The sequence below is a fragment of the Vicia villosa genome, linkage group LG3, assembly GCF_029867415.1.
Source record: "Vicia villosa cultivar HV-30 ecotype Madison, WI linkage group LG3, Vvil1.0, whole genome shotgun sequence".
Taxonomy (NCBI): Eukaryota; Viridiplantae; Streptophyta; class Magnoliopsida; order Fabales; family Fabaceae; genus Vicia; species Vicia villosa.
The window spans coordinates 88,833,696-88,845,175 of NC_081182.1; the positions used below are offsets into that span (position 1 = coordinate 88,833,696).

Consider the following 11,480-nt stretch of genomic DNA (forward strand, 5'->3'; position numbering starts at 1 on the left):
AACAATAGGATTTAAATCACCATATCTCGATTTCAAAACTTTGTACCATAAGGAATTGCTACCTTCAAGAATTCTCCATCTCCATTTACAAAGAAGAGCAAAATTGAACAACTTGATATTTTTCACCCCTAAACCTCCATCCTCTAAAGGCAAATTGACATCGCTCCATTTCACCCAATGAATTTTCCTCTTATCCTCCACACCTCCCCAAAGAAATTTGTTTTGGATACTAGTAAAATATTTCACCACTCTAGATGGAACTTTGTAGAAAGACATGGTGAAAATAGCTAAAGAACTAAGCACGGACTTCAAGAGGGTAATCCTTCCGCCTAAATTCAAAAAATGGTTTGTCCATCCTTCTAATCTACTCTTCATCTTGGACACAAGAGGAGTCCAAGTAGATTCTTTCCTCGGATTGCAACCAATCGGAATACCAAGAAATTGAAAGTTAGAGTCTTCTAACTTGCAAGCAAGAAAGTGAGAAGCGGCTTCCAAAAAATTGACATTAGAATTAATCCCAATTAATTTACTTTTATGGAAATTAATGCCTAATCCCGAAACAATTTCAAAAGCCCTAAGAACCACTTTCAAAGCACGGACATGTTTCCAACTCCCTTCCCCCATAATCAAAGTGTCGTCCGCGAATTGTAGAATGTCCACATTACAAGTATCTCTTAGAGTGAAATTTTGAAGCTCTCCTATTTGAATAGAATGCTTCACAAGACCCGTTAAACCTTCCGCCACCAACACAAAAAGGAAAGGTGAAAGAGGATCTCCTTGCCTCAAACCCTTATGAACCGCGAATTCTTTTGAAGGGCTCCCGTTCACAAGCACCGACATCTTACTATTAAATATAAACAACTCCATCCACCTCATCCATTTGTCGCCGAATCCCATCCTTTTTAACATGTATCTTAAGAAACTCCAATTAACCTTATCGTAAGCCTTCTCAAAATCGACCTTGAAAAGAAGACAATATTTTCCCTCCTTTCTAGCAAAATCCACCACCTCATTCGCCACCAAAATCCCATCCAACAATTGTCTACCGGGAACGAAAGCACTTTGAGAATTGGATATAATCGAATCAAGCACCCCTTTTAGTCTACCCGCCAAAAGCTTAGCCACCACCTTGTACATGCATCCAACAAGGCAAATGGGTCTATAATCATTCAAACTCAAAGGATTTTTGCATTTGGGAATGAGAGCGAGGAAAGAGGAGCTCACCGCCCTAGACATGAAATTCCCTTCAAAGAAAGACTTGAAGAAGTTAATGAAATCAACTTTGATAATATGCCAACACTTCTTTAAGAACAAAAAGGAAAACCCATCCGGACCCGGACTTTTGTCCCCCCCACAATTCCACACCGCCTCCTTTATTTCATATTCAAGAAAAGGTTTTTCATTCTCCGAAGCTTCACCTCTACTAATGGATTTAAAATGAATTCCATCCAAAGTCGGTCTCACCATATCGGTTTCATGAAATTTTTCATTGAAATGATTGAACACCGCTTCCCTCACCTCTTCCACCGACTCAACCATCCTCCCCTCATGATTTAAAGGCCCTAAGTGATTCATCCTTCTTCTTTGTTTCATGACTTTGTGGAAAAAACTACTATTGCTGTCTCCTTCTTTAAGCCAATTCACTCTAGATTTTTGTAGAAGCATTCTTTCCTTAAGCCTTAAATTCTTCCAAAATCTACCACAAGCTTCTCTTCTCAAACACATATTCTCTTCGAATTTATCAATATCATCCTCCATTAGACACTCATCGGCCAAGTTCATCTCGCGAACCCCCTCCTCCATGTCCAACTCAATCCTCCCGAACACCTCCTTATTCCACCATTTAAGTTTGTCTTTCAAAAGCCTAAGCTTTTCTTTTAAAACAAAATCGCCTCTTCCCTCTATCTTCATATTCTTCCATTCTTCTTCCACAAACGGCATGAAAGACTCCAAAGTGAACCACTCATTATTGAATCTAAAAGGTTTAGGCCCCCAATTCACCTTGTCCGACTTCACCCAAATAGGACAATGATCCGAAACATCTCGATCTCCAATAAGTTGGCCAATCACCTCCCATCTACTCACCACCTTACTAGATAAAAGGAACCGATCAATTCTACTTTTCGATTTGCCGTCACCACTAAACCAAGAAAATTTCTTCCCTTTGCACGGAATATCCACCAAAAGAGTCTTATCAATGAATTCCGCAAATAATTTCATCTCTCTTTGATTCTCCCCAACCGCCCTTCCTCTTCTTTCTCTCCCGTTCTTGATAGCATTAAAATCACCTCCTAAAATCCATTCCCCATCTTTGAATTTCTCCATCCAACTTAGAAGATCATTCCACAAAGCTTTCTTTTTTCTATACTCACAAGGAGAGTACACATTCACCACATAGTATACATGATTATTCCAAGACACTTTGATACCCACGAAACCATCCCCTTCAAAACTACTCTCGACATCAACAACATCTTTTTTCCACAAGGTTAGAATTCCCCCCGATCGCCCCAAAGAATTGGAAAAAGAATAGCCCACCTCCGAATCTCTCCAAAAACTCTTGGCCGTCGCATCATCCATATTAGTAATTTTAGTTTCTTGAATTAAGAAAATATCCGCATTACCCTTCTTAATCAAAGACGAAATTCTCCTTCTCTTGAGAACATTCATCCCCCCTCTAATATTCAAGGAGCCGATAATCATTAGGAACCTTTGACTAACTCCTTCCTTGCCTTCCCTTCTTTATCCTTCCCTCTATCTAAATCCACAATTCTACTTAGAAGTTTGCTCCGCCCTTCCTCCTCCACCACACCCAAAGCCATTATAGCCGACCACATCTTATCGGGATCTTCATTTTTCAAAAACTCCCATTGTCTTATATTGCTTCTTCTTATATCTGAATCTTCCTCTTGAGTGCCATAGACCAAAGATATCGAACCACTTTTTTGACCCCCACCTTCTAACTGAATGAATTTATCTAACGAGCCCTTCTTGTTTCCCTCACCCGTCTTCTCCAACAAGCTCCTTCTTCCTGCTTTTTTTAACACCTTACCGGACCTTCTCTTGATCCCACATCCCTTACCTAAACCTCCCACACCATTCAAACACTTCATTCTAATTCTCTTCCTCCCTCCTTTGTCATTCTCCTCTATGGGACCAGTTAACAACTTAACTCCACTCCCATCCTCATCGTTTCTGCCTCCTAAAAGATCACGAACCAGCCTAAGGCGACATAATTCTCCATCAAAATTCCCATAAACCGCATTAATAGAACCATCACCATCTCCCTCGACACTCCGAGATCCCGATACCGAATCAGAAATCGCTTCAAAATTGTCTTTCAGCCCCTCGGTCCCCACCAGCGCTTTGTTACATCCCACGGCCAAACCGGGAGACGCCTCACCCTTACCCTCCGTCCCTTCTGATACCACCGCCACTGACCTCCGCGAATCACCAAAACCGACTAACCCCGAGTCCTTGCCCTCAACACTCTGTTTCCCAGAACAAGAAGAAGCCGAAACAGAAATAACAGGCGAAACAGGGCATAAAACAGGACCATTATGACAAACACTAACAGAAGAGGAATGATGTTTAATGCTTTTTCCAGACGAGTCAGAATGATACACTAAGTCGCGGTCATAGCTACTGTTATCAGATTCAGAGGAATCTATCTCAGAAGAAGAAGGAGATATAGGTTTACCTGGAGAGAGTCTGAACAGGCCCATAGCGTCCTCCCTAATAGAAAGCTTGAATTTACGTCCATCGATCGAGACATGAATAAAATCCGGGAACTGAAGATGCACTGGAACTTTCAGCATTAATCTCGCCACATCTAGAACCTTACCAGCTGCCGTCTTCTCGTCGATACAAGAAAAAGATCCCCAAACCTCCGCCAAAGATACAAAGAATTCCGGTTGCCAAGCTATAGCTGGAATGCCATAAACCCTCACCCAAGCGTCTCTGTACTCATCAATTGAATCTGCCTCCCACTTCTTAACATCGCTAAACCAAGGACTCCACCAACAATCCCTCGATCCCAGAAAATCCCCAATGTAACCTTCTTCTAATTCTTCCAACAGACATAAGTTCCCATCAAGCGGCGAGATCTTGACGGCGAAAATTCCTTCCATCTCCAAGTGAACCTGAATGTTATAAGCCGCAACTGGTAATATTGTCTTGCCTATGAAAGCCTTCTGAAATCTCCTCTTCTGATCATCAGAAGAGATGAACGATAAAGCTGTCTTGGAATGTAACTCCTCCCCAACCTCCGCCCTTGAACCCGCCACAATGTCTGCAAAAGAGCGATAATCTCTACGGTCCCCCCCCCCTTTACAAAGTTGCCTTCTTGCTTCCTCTCAGCTGATCCGCCATTGCCGTCCCTAACCCCCTTTTGAGAATGAAACGCCTTTCCTCCGAATTTACCCTCTCCCCTCGCAAATCTGGGCAGATTCGCATGAAATTTCCGACCTAAGATCATGATATTGTCGAGTCGAACCGCTAGCAATCTACCATCTTCCACTTCAGCAAACCTTGCAAACCCAAAACGTTTGCCAATACCGTTCCTCTTGGGCGAAATAGAGACTTCCACCACCGAACCTTCACACCCAAAAAGTTTAAATAGATCCCTAGCTGAGTACGAATCCGGGAACTCAGAGACGTAGACGGATGTTAACGGCGCCGCCATCCCCTCCCTTCGCGATTGATTCCCCCCTCCCCATGGGAAAGTGTCCCATACCGGAAACGAACCTCTTCCCCTCTTACGATGCGAAACCCTCCTCCACCCACTATCATCACGCCCAAAATCTGCTTCGACCATGAACTGGGACTGTAATCTCTAACTCTCTCCTAGAGAGAAGTTAGAGCGCCATTTTTAGAGAGAGAAATGAATATTTTATTATAATATAATTTAATATAAAAAAAATCAAAAATTTCATTAAATTAAATCGAGTTCACTAATAGATGGTGGCGGGGCGGAGAAACTCGAATCCAATCAAAACCTATTTGTGATGAATTTTAATTTTAATTTTTCATCCTTGTTGAAGATTGGGATGAGAAATGCGAATTGTTTAGGAATTTGGGTTTTGGTTTGGGGAGGTAAAAATTGTTTGCTGCCTAGTAGAAAACACTTAATATTATATAAAATAACTATGGAAAGGCCGCGGAAGTAAAAATACGTTACTTTTTGCACATATTTTTCTAATAGGCAATTGATATATAACCGGAGTATAAGGGATACCCCAACCACATATAAAATGAAAAACGTCTACTACTCAAAACAAATGAGCGGTGATAAGTGCATTTTAATGCACATTCCTCTATGTTTATATTTATGCATTTTCATACTTTACTTTGTTTATTTTTCTATTTTGTAATGTTTATATATTTGAGTTTATTTTTATTGTTATTTGATTTTCGCACTTTATTTTCAGCATTAACAGCCTGCACTAAAATGATCATAACTGAAGCTCCGGAAATTCGATCGACGCGTTCTAGTAGTCGTCGGAAATCTAAGAGAAAGAGCTACAATTCTCGTGTTGGAGTCGAAGTCAGATTCATTACTCATATATTCCAGAATCGCGTTTGAAGCTGCTGCATTATTTTTTTACTTTATTTTGGGTCGTTAGTTGGGCCTGGAATATGTTTTTGACCCAGTTGGGTTGTAAACGGGTTGTCTTGTTTTCCCTAATACCCTAGCAGTCGAAAAACACTGTTTATCACTTTTTACTTTTCACCAAATAATTTTGAATGCTTTGAACGAATGATGAGGAACTAATCCCCGAAGACAATTTCTGCTGGTTACAGTTTCCAATACTTTGAGGTTTTTAATCTTTAATTCAATTTCTTTTCCCTTTTGATATTAATCTATATGTCTTGTTTGCTTAATTCGAGTTATATAGAATATTATTGATTTGTACCGATTAATTTATGTTCCTTGACTTTTATCGTACTTTATCGTTGCTTAATCGTTAAAGTGTGTATGTTAGAATCACGTTTGCTTAATTCGTGATTGTGCTTAATCCGTTTGCTTTAGTCGGAAAATAGGAATGAAACCTTATAATGTCAATTTCGCTTGTTAATTGGTGTTGTAATCAGTAGCTTATTTACATAATCACTTATTTTAATCACTTTTGACTCTGTTATTATTAAATCGATCCTAAACCAAACCCCCTCATAACGTTTCTATTGGTTAATAACAATACAAGAATCCTTGTGAGAACGATAATCGGAGTTAATTTGTCGCTGTACTACGTTTTTGAAAAACTACTCGTTTTGATCCGTGCGCGACAGCGGATCAAATTGGCGCCGTTGCCGGGGATTCTTGTCGTTATTAATTGATTTTAGAGTCTTAGGTTTAGTGTTTGTGCGTTTAGGCCATAGGTTCCTCACGGTTTTGGCCAATCCACGTTTAGAGTCGAAAAATTCGATTTTTGGAAAAATTGTGTTCGATTGTAAATCTTTTTTGCCAACTGGAAGTAGAAAAATCGTGCAAGCAATACTCCCTAGAGTAAGGGAATTCGACCCAAAATTTCCAAAGTCCTCTTTTTTTCTATTTTTAAATAATTGTTTACTGCTTTTTTCAGTTTCGAAAAAATCCAAAAAAATTCTCAAAATTCTTATTTGTCTTAATTAGATGAAATTTTGTGTTTTTATATTTTTCTGAATTTAATTTAATCGTTTTCCTTCTTTCTATTTGTTTCTGCCTGTTTAGGACATAATTGGTATTTTTGTATTTGTTGAAACCATGGCTGAACAAAGAACTTTGACGCAGTTGGTTGTCCCTAATGTGAACTATAATGGTTTATGTATTGACGATCCTGCGGCTGATGCACCTTTTGAATTGAAATATGGTTTAACACATTTGTTGCCTAGGTTTAATGGTTTTGCAGGTGAGGATCTGCATATGCATCTGAATGAATTTCAGGTTGTGTGCTCTGCACCTTCCGAACCTTCACTAGAGGATATTGTCAAACAAATGGCCGCAAATAATCTCCAGTATCAACAACAAATAGATTCTACTCTTCATACTATGCAAACACAAATTGGACAACTTGCCTCTTTGATGAATGCCATGCAACAAGCTCAAGGATCAAACCAACAACCCTTGGAAGAGCAATCCGTTTTTCAAATAGAGTTGCTTTCTGAAACTGTTGATGATACTTGTACTGATTTGTTTGCAGATGATTTTCCATCATTGTCTGGTTTTGCTGATGTTTACTCTTGTGATGTTTGTACTGACACTAAAATTTGCTCTGTTTGTGATGAAATTGAGCTTGCCTTGCAAGTTGATATTCTTATTACAGATGAGGTTGCAAATGAAGTTGTTCATGTAGATGAAGCTCTCGATATCCCGGCTGCGCAGAACAAACCATCCATTGAACAACCACCTTCCCGAGAGTTGAAACCAATTCCTGAAAATCTTAAATATGCTTATTTAGAGATGAATGAAAAACTTCCGGTTATAATTTCTTCTAAACTTTATTTTGATCAAGAAAGTAAGTTTTTGCAGGTTTTGAAGAAGCATAAGAAAGGAATTGGATGGACCTTGGATGACATTTATGATATTAGTTCGTCCATGTGTGTGCATAGGATCTCACTTGAAGATGTAGCAAAAGTAGTGAGGCAGCCCCTCAATCTTTTGAGCTTTAATGTTGTGGAAAAGAAGATCACGTGCCAATTCGACACTTTTACTTATCGAAGATTCTTCTTGGATCCTGGAATAAAAGGCGAAGGCACTAATAAAAATTCCAAGTTCAATGGACATTACCCAAAGCTACTCCATGAGATCCCCACTTTGGAAGAAGAAAGTGTAGAATATATCTCTTTGGGAAAGGTTGCTTATGTGATCACATATCCTCCTTGACTACTCGGGTGTGTTCTTTCCTTTCTCTCACTCTTATTTTATATTTACGTTCTTTCATTGAGGACAATGTATGTCTTAAGTGTGGGGGAGAGAATCATTTATCCCGGCAACGGCGCCAATTTTGATTCGTTGTTGCACACGGATCAAAAACGAGTAATTTTGAAAACTGTAGTTAACAGTAACGACAACTCGGATATCGTTCTCACAAGGATTCTTGTAATATTATCAACCAATTGAAGTTTCGATTGGGGGTTTTAAGATTTGATTTAGGAATTTTAGACAAAATAAGCAAATAAATTAAGTGATTATAAAATAAGCTGAAACGACAATTTGCTGATTCGGTTCCTATCTATCATTGATTATTGTAATTCCAACCTCCTAAGCGGATTATCTATTCCTATTCGATTATAATATCCATTGACAAGCGCAATTGATAGTATAAGTTGTATGTTCCTATTATCTGAATTAAGCAAACGGGATTAAGTTTCATGAATTAAGCAAACATGAATTAAACGGACACGATAACGAGTTAAGCAAACGATAACGTGACTATAGTTAGGATCATACAACCAATCAAATTAAATCAATATAGTCCATGCAAATCGAATTAAGCAAACAAGAGACAAAGATTAATATTGAAAGGAATAGAACTGAATTATAATTATAATAACCTCAAGGTCGGAACCTGAATACAGCAAATTGTCTCAAAGGAATTAGTTCTCCATGGAGTTCGTACAAGCTTGCCTCATAATTTCGTGAATAGTAAAAATGTAACAATGAATATTAGCGGCTAGCCCTAGGTAAATGGGAGAAACAATAATTCGGGTCATAATCCAACTGGGTCAAACAAACATAACCCATGCCCAAAACTAACGACCCAAAACTAAATAAAACTAATGCTGCAACTTCAAACTAAATTCTAAAAAATATGCGCTCCGAATCTGACTTTGACTCCAACATGAAAGATGTAGCTCTTTCTCTTAGCTTTCCGGCGATTATTAGAACGCGCCGATCTGATTCCCAGAGCTCCAGTTATGATCATTTTAGTGCAGACTGCTAATGCTGAAAATAAAGTGCGAAAATCAAATTAAACAAAAAATAAAGTAAATTAGAAAAACATTATCAAACATAAAAGTAAACAAAGAAAATCAAAGAAATGCTTAAGAACAAACATAGGAGAATGTGCATTAAAATGCACTGAACAAATTTCCCCACACTTGAACAAACATATATTTTACATTTTAAATTAATATTTTTTAAATAAAAATATAGAAATAAAATAAAAGTTATAAGATTGAAATGTATATGATGTTAATTTTATTTGTATGATCATTTGTAGAAACATTTTGCTCACTTGAGAATATAAATTATCAATAAAACCATTAGATTAAAATAAAATATGATACTAAGATTTAGAGCAAATCTTTAAACCTACTCTTAAAGACAATATAATATATCTTATATATAATCGAATTGACTCATGAACCTAATGAGTCGAACTATGTATAGTTCAAGTTCATCTCATTTAGTTAACGAAATTAGTTTTTAGCTCATAATCAGCTCATTTGGTTCATGAACCTAACTCAACGATTTAATTTTCGAATTGAATTTCGAACTATTTTTGAGTTAGTTTAGTTCAATGTCAATCCTAATTACACCGATAAGTGAATTTTATTTATCGTTTATGAATTCTTTAACTCATTTAAAAAGTGTTAAATACAATAAATGATGAAGTTTTTTGGACTAATAAACTAATTACCTACTATGTAATATGTATTGTTATATAAAATCCACTTTCATTCATCTAATTGATTTTTCTCTTTGGTTTCTCTATACTAATGTATACAAAATGATTGGAGAAGGAAAAAGAAAATTAGATCAAACAACATTTTGATTCTAAACGAAATCCGTTATTGTATTTTTATAAAAAAATCAAATCTGATCAAACATTTCAAACTTTCGGTTTTCCATTTTTTGACCGATTTTCGACCAATTTTTTATTTACATTCATGATCTTCTGCATGTCGGTTTTAGGTCTAAACAGATCAGTCAAAGATCTAGTTCTCAATCTGACTGGTTGAATTGGTGGATCCAATCCGACTATAATTACCATCAAAATTATTGATTATTGGTATAATTTTACAAATTAATTTTACAAGTGAAAAATAATAAATATTTATTTTAGAGTTGTTATTATATATTACCGAAAAAGATGTTTTATAATTAAAATTATATTTAAAAATATAATAATTAATTGGTCGAGGAAGGTATTATAAAAACTAAAAAGGTTTTATAGTCGAAGGAATTAAAGGGTTTTACAATTAGGGTTTTATAGTAGAGGGAATTAAAGGGTTTTATAATTAGGTATTACATATCTGTGTCGAGATATTGGAAGAGGAAGAGTCAAAAGCTAAGCCGGGTACTCTTTTCCTCAACTCTTGATTTCAACTTTCCCTTCAAAGAAGAACACAACCCCATTCTTGGAATTTGATTCTTCTTTCTTCTCTGAGACAATGAAGAGACGAAGGCATAATCATAATTACTGCCTACCAAACTGTGAAAACAAAGACAGACTGAGTGACCTTCCAAACTGCCTTTTACTACACATACTCTCCTTTTTGAATGCCGAACGAGTTGTTCGGACTTGCATTCTCTCCAAGAGATGGAACAATCTTTGGAAGTCTCTTCCCGTCCTTAGATTAGGTTCTGTCAAGAAATCCAACCAATTCATGTCTAAAATCTTGTCTTGTCGGGATTCCTCAGCGACTCTACACACTCTTGATTTTCACAGCTATGCAATTAGGAAGCCTGGCCAAGTCAAATGGATAATAGAATATGCAGTTTCACACAATGTCCGGCATTTAGATATATATCTTAAAGGTCGTTTTCAAGAATTTCCCAGTTGCTTATTTTCATGTGGCACTTTAACTTCTCTTAAACTTTCTGTTTTCCTCCCTTCAATGTTTACTAAGAGATTGTTTTTCCCTAATTCTCTGAATTTGCCGGCATTAACCAGCTTGTCTCTAAGGTCATTCACCTTTCTTGTCGGCGATGATGGACGCGTTGAGCCTTTTTCTGCTTTAAACAAGTTGAATAGTTTGGTCATTAACAGATGTGAAGTTTTGGGTGCCAAAAACCTTGGCATATCAAGTGCCACACTTGTGAATTTAACTATAATAATGAGTGATAGGGCACCTACAGCCTCTTTCGGATTTGAGCTATCTCTCCACGGTCAAGCGTGTAAGTATTGATGTCAAGTATTGGATATATGAGGCTAATACTCCTTTGGTTCTACTCAACTGGCTGGATGAGCTTGCTAATATCAAATCATTGACACTTACTTCATCTACTCTTAAGGTACTTTAGAGCATGTTTGATTTGAGAAACAAAATTGTTTTATTTTGAATTATGAATAATATTATTGAACTCATACTAATTCGTCCTGATTGCGTAGGTTCTTTCCCATGCTCCCCGTTTATTGAAGTCTGAGTTCTCTTTATTATGTAACATGGAGTCACTGAATGTAAAAAAGAAATATTCTTCATCCATACTCGATGATGGATTAGTGGAGTTTTTGCTTCAAAACTCACCCTCAGCAGAGGTTAACATTGTTGATTAA

General features: G+C 37.1%; 1 pseudogene; it reads left to right on the forward strand.

Annotated features, from left to right (window-relative positions):
* The first annotated feature begins 10,374 nt into the window (after nucleotides 1-10,374).
* On the forward strand, nucleotides 10,375-11,480 carry LOC131658489 (putative F-box/FBD/LRR-repeat protein At4g13965; annotated as a pseudogene).